The sequence below is a fragment of the Schistocerca americana genome, chromosome 5, assembly GCF_021461395.2.
Source record: "Schistocerca americana isolate TAMUIC-IGC-003095 chromosome 5, iqSchAmer2.1, whole genome shotgun sequence".
Taxonomy (NCBI): domain Eukaryota; kingdom Metazoa; phylum Arthropoda; class Insecta; order Orthoptera; family Acrididae; genus Schistocerca; species Schistocerca americana.
Window position 1 is genome coordinate 215398211 of NC_060123.1, and position 19614 is coordinate 215417824.

Sequence of the window (19614 nt, forward strand, 5' to 3'; positions counted from 1 at the left end):
AAGGGCTGACAGTTTCCAGAAAATAACAGTGTTCAACATTTTGAAGCTAGCGAGACTAAAAGTTATAAATATCCATGAAAAACTACATCATGGAAACCCTGCATGCAAAATTGTGTTGGGACAAAGACATGTGACTTCCTAGGCAAACAGGTATCAGACTGTTATCTGCAACAGGCTTTTGGGGCGGAGGTCTTAGGTATAGTGGTTCTAAACACTGTGTGAATTTTGCATGCAATATAAGAGACGTACATAAATATCACAGTTAACACATGTGAATGACACTACAGAAGGTCAGGTCGATACCAGATTAGGGGACTGCCACAGTCAGTGTGTGGTGATTTAGGAGCTGATTGTCACCTGTATCATTATTTCATGACTGTGGAAAGATTCTGGGAGAGAGGAAATATTCAACAGCAGTGCAGGAAAAGGTGACATACCCTACAATTCAGCATGTCAGTGTTAGGATTGTTAGTTTGCCTTTAGAACTACAATAGAGCAGTGCAGTACCTGCACTGGGTAGAGAAACTGCAGCAGCCTCTAAGTCAGATATTCCCTGTCAGAGTGTGTGTCATCAGCTATAAAAGATTTTTCTGTAGGCTCAAGGACATGCCATCCCCGTCACATAAATGCATTCCAGGGCTTAGTGATGTGGAGTCATACTCACTGTAAGAATATTGAGGTTGTATTGTGTTCACAAATCAGTTGCAATTTAGCATGGAGAGTGATCCTTTCTCTTTTTATCTGGTGTGCTCCTGAGACACTTCACAACTTAAAAAAGGGAGAGGGGAAGCTCTGTGTTATGTGTATGTTCACCTTTGCACATATTTCCTGAGGCTAGTGTGATATTTCCATTAGTGCAGTTACCCTGAACATGTTTGGGTTAGATTCAGAGATTTTGCATCAGTATTGAACAGATCAAAAGCTTTACATACTGTTACATTTATTTAACATGTCAGACAAATGCCTATATATGATCATATCCACTCAAAAAACAAAATGCATGACCACATCTGTGGAACCAATTAAATGCAAACTGGAAGTGGATGGAAAAATTATTCAGCAGATAGTGACATTTAAATATCTTGGTATTGAACTATACAGCAATGGCAATGTTGAAAAGGAAGTTAGAGAACAAGTAACAAAAGCAAACAAAGTTGCAGGGTAGTTAAATGATTCTATTTGCAAAACAAGCATATAGGAAAAGATGCAAAGGCAAGAATATACATAACGGTAGTGAGACCAATTATGAAATACACAGCTGAGACAAGACCAGAAACTTCAAAAACAAAAAGTCTTTTGGAAACCATGGAAGTGAAAATTCTGTCAGTGATTACATGGAAGACACTGTGAGATATAGAGAGAAGTGAAAACATTAGAAAAGACTTTGAAGTGGACTCCATTAATGAATGAGTGAGTACGAAAGAGAAAGCATGAGTGAAACAAGCACATATACAGGATGGATGAATGGAAGATTATGAGAATAGAAGTAAATAAGAAATAAATAGTAAAAATAGAAATAAATTAGCAGCTGGTAAAAGAAATATTGGCCATTCAAGCAAAAGATGGAGCGACAACCTCAGTGTAGACTGAGGGCTACTAAAGGAAGCTGGCTTTAGCCTATGAAGATAGGAACAAGAAGAAGAAGAAGAAAAACTTTTCAAATGTATTATGCTTCATGAGAAATATTGTGCAATATGTGGACTATATCATTTCCAGCCCCTCGCATGCTTCATTGAATTATGGTCTTTTGGCTTTTGTGTTTGCTATTGTGTTTAAGTACTGAAATGAGTTCAAAAAAGAAGAAAGCTCATTCTTATTAGAGTGCATCTAAGTGCTGTCATGCTGAAAAGTATCTGAATGACCTGAACTATGTTCTGCCCGATTTTCATGCAGCCCACATAATGTAACTTTCTTGCAGGTCCTCTAACCTCTTTTTGGTACAATTGTTTGACTATGCAAAATGGTTACTGCATGTGACTACTGGAGAACATTTCTCTGTGTGCCAGTAAGTCCAGAAGTAAGTTAATAACATGATAATGCAAGTATCAGAAAATATTTTATTACAGATGAGACAGTCCTTGCTCAGAACTAGATTTTTTTGTGAATAAGATATTTAGCAAGAATATCTGGTTTTCCAAAGTTCTATGATAATTCAAAGTAGTCTTGCTCTCCAAAAGGTTTTTCTGGCCAGCAATAAACCTTCATTTATTTGACACTTTATCTGTTTAGTAACTTTCTGTTACTCATGGTGGCACATCACTCTGTGTGCGGTTCCTAAATTCACTTATCACCCCTAACATATAATAAGATTAAAAATCTGAATTATTCTTGCAGAGCTAGTTGTGGATGTGTTTGTATTTTAAATGAGATGACAAACTGTTTTTTTCTGGATATGGATTCAAACCCAGCACCTACAGCCAGTGCTAAATAACAAAAGTTTCTGTGCCTAACTGAGACTTGACATATGACTGATTGTCATTGCTGACTGGGCAGAAAGAGATGTGAAATGTCTAATTTTTAGCCTGTATCAGCAAATTGATCTTGAACTTACATGATGAAAGTTATTGTAATGGACTAGGGCTCCTACCCAGTAACTGTTCTCCCAATTATCTTACCATGAAAGATCTTAAATACAATTTCATTAAAAAGTAACAAATTTCAAATGGCAAGACATTAAGTTGTGCTGGACAGGGATTCAAACTCAGAGTCTAATCACATTGGTAAATAAGCACAATGAAACGTCAGACATCATCACGCGAGGTGGCGCAGTGGTTAGCACACTGGACTCGCATTTGGGAGGATGACGGTTCAATCCCACGTCTGGCCATCCTGATTTAGGTTTTCCGTGATTTCCGTAAATCGCTCCAGGCAAATGCTGGGATGGTTCCTCTGAAAGGGCACGGCTAACTTCCGTCCCCGTCCTTCCCTAATCCGATGAGACCGATGACCTCGATGTTTGGTCTCTTCCTCCAAACAACCCAAAAAGGTCAGACATTGAATTTTTTCAGCAGTAGGAAAATTTTGAATATTTTAATGATAAGATGAGTGAATAATTTTTTCCTTCCAAGAACTTGAACCTAGCACCTATCACCACTATTTTCTAGCCACAAATGGACATTAAAATAGATTTCTTTGCAAGTAGTGAGATGTGCTCATGTTTGAATTAGAAATAAAGTGATGAAGAGTTCATTGCTCACTTGGAATTCAACCATGCACATATCATCATTGACTACACCTGATGAGATGCTAACTATCAAATTCTTTTTCATCAACTAGGAATGGCAGATTTGAATTAGAAATGATGTTACAAACAGTTCTGTGCCTGACTTGGAGTCAGAAATGTCACCATTTGTTTTTGTTGTCACTGCCCAAAGACATGTTAAGAATCAAAATTGTTTTCCACCACTAGTTGGGTCTGCACTTCCTAGACCTTAAAAGGATCTCATGAAAATTTTAAAGTCAGCTAGGATTCAAACTCAGTCATATGACTTATGTGGAGACCTTGAAGAGTTTGGAATCTTGGGCAGACAAGAAATTGATTAAGCTCATGAAAAGGAAGATCCGAGTTTGAATCCCAGTCCAATACCAACATTGTCAATATCCAAATTTCAACTAGAAGATGGAATAAGTTCCCAGTGACCTTACGTGACGATTGGTTCATTATCTAAAATAAAATTACTCCTGTAATAATGACAGAGTATTATATTCCCTACTTCTCCTTGTCATGACCTAACATAACCTCTAGTTGGTATCAAAGGGACATGTTGTTTAATGTGAATGAGAGTCTTCGGCCATAAATTGATACTGTAGTGATGCAAGAATTTCTATGTAAATTCTAGGACCACTCAGTCTTCTACCATCTCGAACACACGATATTCTGGTTATGAGTGTTGGTTGGTAGAATCCTACCTACTGCACGTCACATGTTTGTGTGTGCAGGTTTAAAATTAGTCACGGGAAGAAAGTAGACGCGGCGGACGAACGGCACCGACAAGTACCTATCGAGCAATCCATAGATGTTTTAGTGAGTGTGTAAGGAAGAACCATGGAGTTTATATGCAGGTCTGTGCTTACTGTGCCATTGATTATTGTTATTAAAACAAGGACAGTTGAAAAAGAACTCTTGAAAACTCTTGACTTAAGCTTGCTACAGGCAAGACTTATTTTCTGATTCATGTTAAGAAAAGCTGTGGTACCTAAGCCAACTTTCTTTTAACTGTAACCCAATTTTTTTCTGACATTCGGCTGTACGAGAGACTTACAAGAAGTTACATATTTATGTGTAAAGTGAGAGTTTTATTGTGTATGGAGGTTAAATACATTGTTAATTTATGAAGAGTAAAGTTTAAGTCGTTAGAACATTAGAACGTAGCGACCATGACAGTACCGAGAAAAGAGAAATTTTAAGTCAAAAACGAGAGAAGCTGCTGTTACATGTTGCCATAGCAACCAAACATAATAAGACAAGGGAATTACTCTGAGAAACTGTAATATGTTCAAGTATCCAATGGAGCAAAATTTAAATGGAAAGATGATGCAGAAATGAAAAATTCACAATGATAAAACAGCAAAGAAGATTTCGACATATTTGTCTAAGAATAAATATGCATAGGATGTTTCAACCAAGAAGATCCAGTGTGGGGAGTATACAGCTCTCACTCACATCGTGGGGGATGCAGATGCGGAAACCAACATACATCCGACACACCAGCACCAGCTGCTTTTCAACGGTGCTGACCTGCCTCCACATCCACTCACCTACGTAACGCAAATTCTACGCCGGTTGAGCACGAAATAAAACTTGATTACTTTAGTATGAAGTGGTACAAGATACTGTTGAGTGAAATTTATTGTGTAATTATCATATTTAAAGTTAGTTTCAAATGATTGCTGGAGCTAAAGGATATAAAAGTTTGGAAAATATACAGCAGGTTGGGGAAACTCAAGACCCAGCTATGGCTATGAAAATTAGCAAAGAAGTGCCTGACTGGGCTGAGTTGATAAATTTAATCAAAGCTCAGAGTCTTAAGTTAAACTCATTAAGTTCTCAATTAAATACCCAGAGTGAAGCTTTAAATGCTCAGAGTGAAACTCTAAATATTCAAACGACAAATTTAGGTTTGTTAAATGCCGAAGTCAATTCTCAAAGCAAAGAATTTAGTAATCTATATGAAGGCTTGGGTGCTTTGAAGACTTGAGTTCGATGCTATAAGTAACAAAGTAGAGAATTTAAATGTGGATTTAAAGAACGAGTTGACAAATTCTTTGACCACTCATATAAATCATATGTTTACTGACCTTAGTCAGAAACAGAATGACACTTTTCAAGATTTATTGAAAAGGTTAGAACTTTACATTGGGAACAAATGTAATGATGTAGAATTTGAACTTATTGAACAGTTAGGATCTTTTGAAAATGTGTACAATATTAAGTATAATGATGTAAGGCAGGGATTCAATACTTTGAAAGAGAGTGTAGATAAGCAGAATGAATTAATGCCAGTCATTCAATCGCAAATTACAGGTGTCAATACATGGGTAGATAATGTAGAAAGAAATGTCAGAGAGAAAATAGCTAACTTTGATGTTATAAATGTAATTAGTTTGGAGGAACAATTTGGAGAAATTATAGATCGAAAGGTTACTGAGGGAATAACATCTGGAAATGTATTGCCTATTTATTTTTCCAAACTCAATGATACCAGGAACGGTATGGACAACCTGTGGAGAGAAATTAAGCTTATCCAAGATAAAGTAGAAAAAAGGGTAACTTCACCTAATGTTGTATTAACTAGTGAAGCAGTGACTGCTTTGCAATGGGGAGCTAATTCAGGGTTATCTAGAAGTTCCCTAAATTTAAACTGGACGAAGAGGTACATCCGACCCATTTCTTAAAAAGATTTAACCAAGCTTTACCAAAAAATTGGGAAGATTCTAAGAAGGTCGAATTTGCTTTGGGGTACCTTCTAGGGAAAGCCTCAGAATGGGGAACAATAAATATTGAGACTTCTTTCCCTTGGGGAGACTTTCAGAAGAAATTTAAAGAGAAGTTCTGGTCTGCCAGTGCTCAAGTAAAGTTAATATCAGATCTATGGGACCCAAAATATTATAATAATGCTTGGGGTACTATAAGGAAATATTTTGATTGGCATTTAACATGGGGGGGGGGGGGGGAACATGTTCACAGCTCAACTCTGAAGAAAGAGACTCATAAGTTTTTCAAAAAATATGAGGGACCATGCCAGGTACAAACAGTGGTCCATCCCAAGACATTATTTTTAGTAGATCCCGCAGCTGGATTAGAGAAGGGGAAATACAATATAAAGGATCTAAAATTGTATATCCCCCAGGGACGATAACATTCTGAGTTAACGGGCGGAGTAACAACCGTTGGATCCCGAGTTGTTTCCGGTGTTTTTTCCAAAATAGATTTCCTGCACCAGGTTGCTTTAAAATCTGTAATCTTATTGCTTAGCGAACCAGATACGACTATAAAATAGGGAACAACATAAGAGAATCACAGAAAAAAAAGTGATATCTAGACGAAATAAACTGAATAGAGTATTATATTTGTGGAAAGTGTAATATGATGTGACTAGCTGAACAACCGTTACACCTTAGTGTATAGATTTTCTATTTTGTATAGAGTATTTTATACCTTTTATGAGATGTGATATAGATGGGATGGTTTGTATAAATTTTGAAAGGTGTGGGTATTGTAGCTAAAAGCATGATTTACAAGAACAGATAAATCATGATTAACACAAAACACACATCACACCATTCAAACAACCCTCACAAACAAGTGTACCTGATTTTTCATCATTTGCTGTTTCCATGGGGTTGCTAGGATTTCCTTTGGGGACCTCAAAGGGTGAAAGTGGGACAAGTCCATTCTGTAGGGGACGATTTAACACCAGACGTCCTCCGGCGTCTCAATCAAGTACCTGAGGGGTAGGGATCCTAGGAAAGGGGGGTTGGAAGGATTTGCTGTCTTTGGGGCTCTCTTCTTTTTCTCTTTCGATCCTAGCATCCACATCTATTTTTTACTTTCTTACTTCTCATTTGAGGACCTGTCTATTTTTTCCCTATTTTCATATTCACAAACTTCTATTGCTGAAGTTCTTCCTTATTTCCGTGTTTACTAGAAACCTAAATCTTATCTTTAGATAAGAAGGCCAAAAAATCAGACTACACGAACACACATCCACATATACGCAAATATACACTTCTACACAAACATTAAATTACATGAACCAAAGCCTGTCACGATGTGAGAATCGCCAGGTGTTGTAGGGGAAAATGTGTGTACATATGGAGATATGCACCTATATATAGGAAGCTATGACAGTTCTACATCGAATGTACAGATGAAGAGGTGCACATAAACAAATAACACTGACAGTTCTAAATAGAGATTAGAATAGGCACTATGAACTCATGCGCAACGAGAGACAGAAGCATATAAGTTTATGGAAGAAAAACGCTACATAACGAACAACTATAAAGTAGTAATGAGTAATGGATAAATAAGAAAGAGGTGTGAGCAACGAAAGAAAACGAAAGTAGGAAAGGAATTCGTCACATTGATCATTAAGAAACGTCAGTGTAATAAGTACTCTGATGAATTGAAGGATAGTGGGACGTAAAGAGTGTATGTTGACACTGTATGTATTTAAAATATAGAAGCTGATAAGTAGAGGAGGACTCTAAGAGTAAATTATATATTAAAAAATGAATGCGAAATTTAAAGTATAAATTTATATCTTTACCGGAAGATACTTAATTATGGTATACATAGAAATGTATACTAGGGTAATGTACCGTGAGGCCCACTCAGAAAGGATAAGGGGGGGCACATTCGGCATTCACTAAGTATAAAGGCCAGGAGATAGGACAATCTGTGGTCTAAAAAATAGGGATGTTTTGTAAGGGGTGTACCTACCAGATTGGAAAGAGGAAGTACTCTCATAAGGACAACCCACAGGCAAGGAATAGGTGCTGATCCTAGGAGAAGAGGACAGTATCGTGACTAAAGTCACAAATTTTATAGGGACTATTCTGGGAAATGTGAATTCTATGAATGACTAGCATTATTATGTTTCATGGAAATAAATGAGTGTGAAAAGAACACTTTCATTTCATCCAGAGTTCCTCCAAGCTACAAATAATGAAAATAGTGCATACTCGGAAAAAGGTAGTATAAAATTTAGGAAACAGAAAATAGATTACTCGTGTCTCATAAACACCTGAAGTTTATGACTGGGAGGGGGGGGGGGGGGGGGGGAGATTCCTCACAATTTCTAAATATTAGTAAAGCTGACTAAAACCACGAGTAAATGCTCATGTATTAATAACAGTAAAATTAAGAAAAGAGTAGAGAAACAATAAGTGAAAGATTGTTCAAGAGAGGACAGAGAATTGTTATTCAAAGGAAAGATATGTATACAAACATATGTAAGAAATGTATACTGTTAAGATATGAAATGTTATTATCAGTGATATTATGTGAATAATGATTATATATAAAATATCGCATGTTTGGGATGAGGGGGGGATATGTAGTGTTTGTACAACCACTCAGCCTTCTACCATCTCAAACACATGATATTCTAGATACAAGTGTGAGATGGTAAAATCCCACGTTCTGCATGTCACATGTTTATGTGTGCAGGTGAAAAAATCAGTCGTGGGAAGAAAGTAGACACGGCGGACGAACGGCATCGACAAGTACCTGTCTTGCGATCCATAGATGTTTTATTGAGTGTGTAAGGAAGAACCATGGAGTTTATAAGCAGCTCTGTTCTTATTGTGTCATTGACTATTATTATTAAAACAAGGACAGTTGAAAAAGAACTCTTGACGTAAGCTTGCTATAGGCAAGACTTATTTTCTGATTCATGTTAAGAAAAGTTATGGTATCCAAGCCAACTTTCTTTTAACTTTAACCCAATTTGTTTCTGACATTCGGCTGCACAAGAGACTTACAAGAATTTACATATTTATGTGTAAAGTGAGAGTTTTATTGTGTATGGAGGTTAAATACATTGTTAATTGATGAAGAGTAAAGTTTGTATGCCTACTTATTTCATAAGTAGAAAGAGTCTAAAAACTCCTGTACCCAGCATTATTCTACGGAGAAGAAGTCAAGAGAATTTCCAGCACCCAGCTAGCCAGTAAAGAAGAGTGGCTGCAAGTTCCAAGTAAGTCACCTCGTAAAGAAGTGGAAGGTAGTTTGGGGGAAAAATCCTATATAACCCAGATCTACACTCACACTTTAAGTCATTAGAATGTTAGAATACCATGTGAAATTGTCTGTGTTGAGTCTCAATTTAGTTGAATTGTAGGCTTAGTTAAGAGAAACAGTCTGTGTTATGTCATTGGTATTGTTTATGGCTGTATTCAGTCAAGTTTTGTTTTATTGTTGTTTTGTGAAGGTATGTTGTATGTTAAAGATAATGACTCTACTTTGAAGAACTGTGTGATGAAAAGTAAAACAAGTATTATATTTGCATTCAGGAATATCTTTGAAATAAATAAGCAATAGTAAACAAATAGTGTTTCAGTCATTTATAACAGAAAACCTGGATCAACAGGTTGCAAAGTTATGATAAATGAATTTTAGCCCATGGACACTGAAGCCATCAAACAAAAAGATACGTAGACATCTATGTCTTATTTAACTGTCTTTCGTTGGGCTATTTTTATCTTGCAAAATTGCAATGATTCACTAAAATGCAAGATGCATATTCTGTATGATAATTGTCAGTAAACCATGTTGGATAGGTTGTTTATAATGTGTACCATTCCATCATGGCATCAATACATTAAAACACTGAACTCTCCGTTTGATTGGGCGATATATTTGTTGTAATAGAGGTGCGCCACACTAGATGAGAATTCTTTGATGTCACTTGATTCTTACCTTTAGATGTACTGGTGACTGAATGTTGCAAGGAGTCTTATGACAGAAAATTTTTCTCAAAATGTCCATACTGATTTTTGATGTCGCCGGTCATAGCTCTGTCACAGAAGGTGTAAAATATTGGTCTCCTTTAAGATTGGAACATACACTTATGTAGCCTTCACTTTACGGCATGACGACATGTCCACAGACATAGCAGCCAACGGTGGTACCCACAGTCTTAGTAGTACCTAAGACAGGTAGTTTGAATGTGAAAGATGAAATTAGTTGTAGTTTCTGCGTGGAATGACCTTCCTGAACTAAAAATATACAGCTCATAATTAGATGACACACCAGTATTAACTAAACATTCTACGCCTTCTTCACCATGAATGTAGTGTGCTGTTCAGTTGCTCCAGGACCCCACCAGAGGTTGCCAATCATGGTCCAGTGCCTCAATTGCCTAAAGCCAATAACCAGTGGCCCCATGCGGGCAATGCTCTGGCCAGCAGTCTGTACCTGTCACCAAGCGGTCTGTATCAGTCCTCAACCTGTAACTACACTGTATTGTAGTATTTATGTTTACACCTTGACCTAATAAAACTGTGGGTTTCTTATTACTGTGACTTTGATTGTGTTCAGAGCAACAACATAAGTGGTGACGAATAGAACTTTTGCTTGCTGAACTTCAGAAATTTTGTGTGCACACCTTCAGTGACCTTTTTTTCATGTATGGATGCAGTATTTCCACTGCTTTTACAGCAATGGCGACTTCTTGTGGCCATCTTAGACCATCACTAGGTGGCTCTGTTGACAGTAGAAGCTCCAATCACTCTCAGTGTCTCAGTGTATCTCTGCAGTTTATCGCTGTCATACGACTCTACTGCAGATTAGCAAGCTTCTGACTATTGGCTCTACCAGCGCTTCATCGAATTTCAGGTAATGGACATGGACAATTATGAGTTTATTTTTGGCTTGGCTGTCTTCTTGCATGTCCTAGGTACTGTGTTGTTTGGTTCCCTCTGCAGGAACCGGCCTTGCTACCCCCCTTTTGATGTCTTGTGTAGTTCATTGTTTTCTTATGCTTGCACATGCAACCAGATCATATTTTGTGGTTCTGGATGCAATCCACTGCTTAGCAACTGACACAGTAGTTTGTCTGTGCAGCCTTCCCTGCTAGGATCCACTCTCGACTGCTGTTTTCCATGCTTTGGGCCATGATTACAGTCGTAAATAGAAATATTAAAAAAGGTAGGAAGATTTTTCTGTTTAGCAAAAGTGACAAAAAGCAGATTTCAGAGTACCTGATGGCTCAACACAAAAGTTTTGTCTCAAGTACAGATAGTGCTGAGGATCAGTGGACAAAGTTCAAAACCCTCGTACAATATGTGTTAGATGAGTATGTGCCAAGCAAGATCGTAAGAGATGGAAAAGAGCCAGTGTGGTACAACAACCGAGTTAGAAAACTGCTGCGGAAGCAAAGGGAACTTCACAGCAAACATAAACATAGCCAAAGCCTTGCAGACAAACAAAAATTACGTGAAGCGAAATGTAGTGTTAGGAGGGCTATGCGAGAGGTATTCAACGATTTCGAAGTAAAGTTCTATGTACTGACTTGGCAGAAAATCCTAAGAAATTTTAGTCTTATGTCAAAGCAGTAGGTGGATCAAAACAAAATGTCTAGACACTCTGTGACCAAAATGGTACTGAAACAGAGGATGACAAGACTAAAGGCTGAAATACTAAATGTCTTTTTCCAAAGCTGTTTCACAGAGGAAGACTGCACTGTAGTTCCTTCTCTAGATTGTCGCACATATGACAAAATGGTAGCTATCGAAATAGACGATAGAGGGATAGATAAACAAGTAAAATCGCTCAAAAGAGGAAAGGCCACTGGACCTGATGGGATACCAGTTTGATTTTACGCAGAGTACGCGAAGGAACTTGCCCCCCTTCTTGCAGCAGTGTACCGTAGGTCTCTAGAAGAGCATAGCATTCCAAAGGATTAGAAAAGGGCACAGGTCATCCCCGTTTTCAAGAAGGGACGTCGAACAGATGTGCACGTATTATGTACGAGTATAATGACTTTTCTGGAGACTAGAAATCTACTCTGTAGGAATCAGCAGTGGTTTCGAAAAAGACGATCGTGTGAAACCCAGCTCACGCTATTCTTCCTCGAAACTCAGAGGACCATAGACACGGGTTCCTAGGTAGATGCCGTGTTTCTTGACTTCCGCAAGGCGTTCAATACAGTTCCCCACAGTCGTTTAATGAACAAAGTAAGAGCATATGGACTATAAGACCAATTGTGTGATTGGATTGAAGAGTTCCTAGATAACAGAACGCAGCATGTCATTCTCAATGGAGAGAAGTCTTCCGAAGTAAGAGTGATTTCAGGTGTGCCGCAGGGGAGTGTCGTAGGATCGTTGCTATTCACAATATACATAAATGACCTTGTGGATGACATCGGAAGTTCACTGTGGCTTTTTGCGGATGATGCTGTGGTATATCGAGAGGTTGTAACAATGGAAAATTGTGCTGAAATGCAGGAGGATCTGCAGCGAATTGACACAGGTGCAGGGAATGGCAATTGAATCTCGATGTAGACAAGTGTAATGTGCTGCGAATACATAGCAAGAAAGATCCCATATCATTTAGCTACAATATAGCAGGCCAGCAACTGGAAGCAGTTAATTCCATAAATTATCTGAGAGTACGCATTAGGAGTGATTTAAAATGGAATGACCATATAAAATTAATCATCGGTAAATCAGATGCCAGACTGAGATTCATTGGAAGAATCCTAAGGAAATGCAATCCCAAAACAAAGGAAGTAGGTTACAGTATGCTTGTTCGCCCACTGCTTGAATACTGCTCAGCAGTGTGGGATCCATACCAGATAGGGTTGATAGAAGAGATAGAGAAGATCCAACGGACAGCAGCGCGCTTCGTTACAGGATCATTTAGTAATTGCGAAAGCGTTACGGAGATGATAGGTAAACTCCAGTGAAAGACTTTGCAGGAGAGATGCTCATTAGCTCGGTACGGGCTTTTGTTGAAGTTTCGTGAACATACCTTCACCGAGGAGTCGAGCAGTATGCTCCCTCCTACGAATATCTCGCGAAGATACCGTGAGGATAAAATCGGAGAGATTAGAGCCCACACAGAGGCATACCAACAATCCTTCTTTCCACGAACAGTACGAGACTGGAATAGAAGGGAGAACTGATAGAGGTACTCAAGGTACCCTCTGCCACACACTGTCAGGTGGCTTGCGGAGTATGTATGTAGATGTAGTAGATGTAGATTGACAACCCCGTCAGTCATCAGCAATGACAAGTGCACCTTGCAGCCCATCTGGTCTGCCCCTCTTGCTTTGTCCAACATGATAGAGCTGCATGTAGCCACCACAACAACTGTTTCACTCCTCAACTCTCATACGTACACATGGATGGGCTCTCCACTGTTGACTCCCGTCAGACACCATATGGTAAGCTACAATAAACAGCGTATTCCTGTTCTTGATTGATTTACTGCCACCACACCTTATCTGTAGTCCTTCTTATCGCTTCCTTGGTTGATATTGATCCTCATACTGAGAATCTGTTTGAGTTTGAATATTGTTGCTTTTGAATTTTCTGTTATTGCAACATATTTACTGCCCTATGTTGCAGCACCCTAATAAGGCTGCATTGTCTCAGACACCTGTAGAGTCTGATGGGTTATTTGCTCAGGGTGAATCATTTTGTTTTCCACTTGCCACAGAAGCATGGCAGACTGTTGATGGTTTCCCCATTGCAGGTCTGGTATTACATTCCCCTTAGTTGCAGACCCAGTGCTTAAAAACATTGATTGCGAGATGGAATCCTTGCTCATGGCCTGCCACAAGTGTTTATTGACAGGTGTGGCTGATACAGCCCTGTCAAACATTTTTCTGTCAAAGGACTATCGTACAGTGGTTTTGGGCAATGGTCTCCAATTTATGGCTCACTCCATTCAAGATTTTTGTTCTCGCAATCGCACACACTGGCATTGCCATTGGTTGTGAGCAGCATGCCACTCGCACTGAACCCACCCATCCTCCTGATGTGGTCTCTGGCCATGCAGTTCACTGTGGGCAGCACACTGTGCCCACTCACCCTCCCACCAGGGTCTCTGGCTACTCGGCCAGTGGACCAGCCCCACATAGACATCATGCCTAGGCCTCTCAAAACCCTCCCAAACCCCTTCTCTTGCAGGGAAGGGGCGCTGGGCTTTCTTGCCACACCTCCAGGTGTCTCGTGCACCACTGAGGGCACCTAACACCTGACACAGGTGCCTCCTTCTCCAATGTGGGAATCTCCAGGCGCTTTCTGCACTGACATAGTTGCCTCCTACCTTGACGTGGTTGCCTACAGCACTGACATTGGCACCTCCATATGCCTTCTGCACTGATATGGGTGCCTCCTACCGTGATGCAGGCACCTTCAGCACAGACATGGGTGCCTCCAGATTGATTCTGTTGCCTCCTCCACTAATGCTGGTGCCTGCCACCCTCCTGCTGATTGTGCCTAACTTCCCTCTGGACACTGCGGCTGCCCATCTCTTGGCACTTGGAGATGAGTCCACTGTCATCCTGCCTCTGCATAAGGGGTGTCAGCGTTGTCCGCCTACTTTCCTGGATGGGGAGGGAGGATCCACATTCCCTCCACTTCTGCCCTTACCTATTGGCTAGGCGGGGATCAGAAATGTGCACACCCAGGACATTTGCGTCAGACACAATGGATATGCCACGTGACAGCAAGGGTGGCAAAGGAATGGGCATCTGGCTCTGGCTGTGGCTCATACCAGCCCCCACCCCCAAAGGAAGAGGGTATGTAGCAACCCAAATGTTACTACACTTTCACTGGTGTTACTACAGTGCATAAAACAGTTTGAGTAGTGTCCTTTCAGCTGTTCCAGGCAGTCTGTACCTGTCACCAAACTTTCTGTACTGGTCTTATACCTGTAACTACGCTGATTTGTACTTCTTATAATCCTATCTTTTATTGTGTTCAGAACCATAACAGCACCATGCATGCAAAACTTTTGGGATATTTAATTAAAATATCAAGCAAATACGAGGGTTGTACCAAAAGTAAGGTTCCCAATGAGATACAGCCTCGAGGGAAGGTGCTAGGCTAAATCTGACAACAGTGTTGTGTGCAGTAGTTCCCCCACTCTCAAGCCCACCCATTCGTGATTCGCTATGTTGCTCAGTGTTGGCTTGGCAGCCATCAGAGATGGAAGTGTTGAGCGCCGTGCCCGCCAAGTGCGAGGTTCGAGCAGTAATCCGGTTTCTCCACGCAAGGAAGTTACCGCCTGTGGAGATTCATCAGCGACTGACTGAGGTTTATGGTGAAGAGTGCATGTCCATTCAGCACGTCCGCAAATGGTTCAGGGGTTTTGCTGATGGTCACACAGAAGTTCACGATGAAGAACATAATGGAAGACTGCCGATTTCGGATGCGATTGTCCAGAAGATCAACAGTGAGCTGCTCAAAGATCGGAGCGTCACTGTTCGTGAACTTGTTGAACACATTCCTGAAGCTTCCCACAGCACAATTGAAAGAACTTTAACAGAAACATTGGGTTATTGCAAGGCATGTGGTCGCTGGATCCCCCGAATGCTGACTGACAGCACAAGGACCAGTGCCTTGACTGTGCTCACAAGGTTCTTCAACAATGTGAGAGAGGAGGCAACAAGGAGTTGTTTGATTCTATTGTCATGGGAGATGAAACGTGGATGTTTCATTACACCCCCAAAACGAAACAAACAATCTCATCAGTTGCGTCACTCTGGTTCACCACCACCAAAGAAATTCAAACAAATGTAGTCAGCAGGAAAGATTATGGTGACTGTGTTTTGGGTTTGGAAAGGGTACTCTTCATCAATTTCGTGCAACCTGGGATGACAATAAACTCGGACAGATATTGTGAAACATTGACCAAACTCTGGAAGCAATCCAGAATCGCCGGAAAGGACAACTGACAGAGGGAGTAGTGCATCTTCACGACAACACTCAACTCCATGTTACTTGTCAAACACAGGAGCTGTTGGAGATATTAGGGTGGGCTGTTATGCCCCACCCCCATACAGCCCAGACTTAGCTTCCAGCGATTACCACCTCTTCCCCAAACTAAAGGAATGCTTAGTTGGCAAACACTTGAAGAGTGACGATGAAGTCCGAGCAGTGGTCACATGGTTCCTCAACCGGTTGGTGGGAGACTTCTTCTACATAGGAATACAAAAGCTGGAGCACCATCTGCAAAAGTGTGTCGAAAAAAATGGAGACTATGTTGAAAAATAGACAAAAGTGTAAGCTTTTCAACTATGTATAAATTAATGACAATAAACAATGTTTTCTATTTGTAAAAAATATGGGAACCTTAAAAAACAACCCTCGTATCAAATTAATTTAGCAGGATAATTCTGTGTCACTCCAGGACATCAATCTCCCATTGGAAAAATGTATTTTGACAGCTAATATGTTTCTTGAAATGGTCTAACAAATAAAGAGTAAAACTTGCACTTCAGAGATGTAGTGGGAAGCAGGTGCCAAATTGACAGATATCTCAAATGCAAGAAATATAAGCGCATGTATATAATCCCACTGAAACACCATAATTTAAGAGCAGGGGAAATTGACCAGATGGCCCTCCTCATCATAGCTATCATTATTTTATTTTTGTTTTAGTTTCTGTGTTAATACAATATTCATATGAGAATTATCAAAGACTGATTGTTAGAATAGACTGCTACATTAAGTTAAGTAAGAAAATAACTTTGTGTACATTCTGATGAGGAGCTTAAACACAGCATGTCTTCAAACAAACCAAAATTAAGAAAATGTAGCATGGAGTGGCATTTGTACGCAGCAACGCCCAGCAACCTCTAGGGGTACAAAAGCAGTGGTATACCATATTTTCCAGTCTATTAGATGCCATGGACTATAAGACACACCTTAATTTTTAAGCTATTTTAAAAAAAAAACAACACTTTTACCAAAACTCCCTGGCAGATTAAAACTATGTGCCGGACCAAGACTTGAACTCGGGACCTTTGCCTCTTGCAGGCAAGTGGTCTACCATCTGAGCTACGCAAGCATGACCCGTCCTCACAGCTTCAATTCTGCCAGTACTTCATCTCGTACCTTCCAAACCGGTCCCGAGTGCGAGTCTCTGTCTGGCACACAGTTTTAATCTGCCAGGGAGTTTCATATGAGTGCACACCCCACTGCAGAGTGAAAATCTCATTGTGGAAACATCCCCCAGGCCGTGGCTAAGCCGTGTCTTCGCAATATCCTTTCTTCCAGGAGTGCTAGTTGTGCAAGGTTCACAGGAGAGCTTCTGTGAAGTGTGGAAGGTAGGAGACAAGGTACTGGCAGAATTGAAGCTGTGAGGATGGGTTGTGAATCGTGCTTGGGTAGCTCAGATGGTCACGAAAGGCAAAGGTCCCGAGTTCGAGTCTTAGTCTGGCACACAGTTTTAATCTGCAAGGAAGTTTCATATCAATGCACACGCCGCTGCAGAGTGAAAATCTCATTCTGGAAACATTTTTACCATTTTTATTCTTAGATTGCAAACCCAGACTAAAAAAAAGAATTCTTAAGTTATAAAACTGAACTGACCTTTAAAATCCCCAAAAACCATAATCTGAGCTTTCTTCCTCTTCCTCTTCATAGTGATCATTGTTCTCTTCGTGTGTAAGATGGTCCTCACTGCTGTCGAGAGCAGTACTTATGCTGCATTTCTTGAAATATTTAACTGTTATGTCTTCTCTCACTCTAGACCATGACTGTTTTATTGAATGACACACTTGTTTGATTGTAGGTCATTTTAAAGCTCCCTTTCGCATGAATTCATCTTGGGTTTCATCCATTTATTCCATTCCCCTCTCTTACACACTTGAAATGGTTTATTTACCGAGACATCAAGAGGTTGCAATTGTGAAGAAGTCCTCCCAGAATAACAGCAACCTCTGTAGTTAAAGTTTTAGTGCCTTTGATTGAAACAGTTCTGTTACTCAGCACATCAAATGTCACAGGAGTTTTGTCCATATTCGCTATTTGGCTTAGTTCCACAGTGGTTTTCTTCTGATGTTGAATAATAAAGTAATGGAAAAATAGTATGGTATTTTCTCTTCATACTCTTGTGACATTTTCTGAGCTGTTTTGGTTTGCATGCTAAGTCCATATGCTTCATAAACCTATGTTGTTGTTGTGGTCTTCAGTCCAGAGACTGGTTTGATGCAGCTCTCCATGCTACTCTATCCTGTGCCAGCTTCTTCATCTCCCAGTACCTACTGCAACCTACATCCTTCTGAATCTGTTTAGTGTATTCATCTCTTGGTCTCCCTCTATGATTTTTACCCTCCATGCTGCCCTCCAATACTAAATTGGTGATCCCTTGATGCCTCAGAATATGTCCCACCAACTGATCCCTTCTTCTAGTCAAGTTGTGCCACAAATTTCTCTTCTCCCCAATTCTGTTCAATACCTCCTCATTAGTTATGTGATCTACCCATCTAATCTTCAGCATTCTTCTGTAGCACCACATTTCGAAAGCTTCTATTCTCTTCTTGTCTAAACTATTTATCGTCCATGTTTCACTTCCATACATGGCTACACTCCATACAAATACCTTCAGAAACGACTTCCTGACATTTAAATCTATACTCGATGTTAACAAATTTATCTTCTTCAGAAATGCTTTCCTTGCCATTGCCAGTCTACATTTTATATCCTCTCTACTTCGACCATCATCAGTTATTTTGCTCCCCAAATAGCAAAACTCCTTTACTACTTTAAGTGTCTCATTTCCTAACCTAATTCCCGCAGCATCAACCAATTTAATTCGACTACATTCCATCATCCTTGTTTTGCTTTTGTTGATGTTCATCTTATATCCTCCTTTCAAGAGACTGTCCATTCCGTTCGGCTACTCTTCCAGGTCCTTTGCTGTCTCTGACAGAATTACAATGTCATCAGCGAACCTCAAAGTTTTTATTTCTTCTCCATAGATTTTAATTCCTACTCTGAATTTTTCTTTTGTTTCCATTACTGCTTGCTCAATATACAGATTGAATAACATCGGGGATAGGCTGTAACCCTGTCTCCCTTGCTTCCCGACCACTGCTTCCCTTTGACGCCCCTCGACTCTTATAACTGCCATTTGGTTTCTATAAACCTATAGTACCAACCAACTCCACCTTTAAAACCTGCTAAGTTCCACTGTAAAGCTAGCTTACAAGTGTGTATTTTAATCATTCTTGTATTAATTCCAATGCCATTTCGACAGTGTCCTTGACTCTATTACAATATGTCATCTTCTAGTTGTAGCCATTTTGCACTCAGTCCCCTATTTGCGCATTTAGTCTTCTTCACTTTTTTTTCAGCTCTTCTTTACTAACCCACCAATTGCTAATGGTTTTTTCTGTTTGTGGAGAGCTGAAAAATGTTGCTGAGCTGCTCTGTTTCCATGTTGTTCTGCATATGCTATCACTTTCAATTTATTGACTGCTTCATATGAATATCTTTTATTTTTTTCTGTTACAAAACTAGCTACTAACAAAAATATTGTACTCTTACCGAAAACACAAATAATTTTCAATTCAAGTTCACTGTCATCATAGACTGCAGTGATGCATCATGAGCTAGTTGGTGTTCCAGGTTAGTGATGGTAGGGTGGAA

The 19614-nt window shown here is 39.8% G+C and overlaps 1 protein-coding gene across 3 annotated transcripts in view; it reads left to right on the forward strand.

Annotated features, from left to right (window-relative positions):
• LOC124615558 (asparagine synthetase [glutamine-hydrolyzing]) overlaps positions 1-19614 on the forward strand; it is a 231326-nt gene that overhangs the window by 129070 nt on the left and 82642 nt on the right. The window lies entirely within an intron of this gene.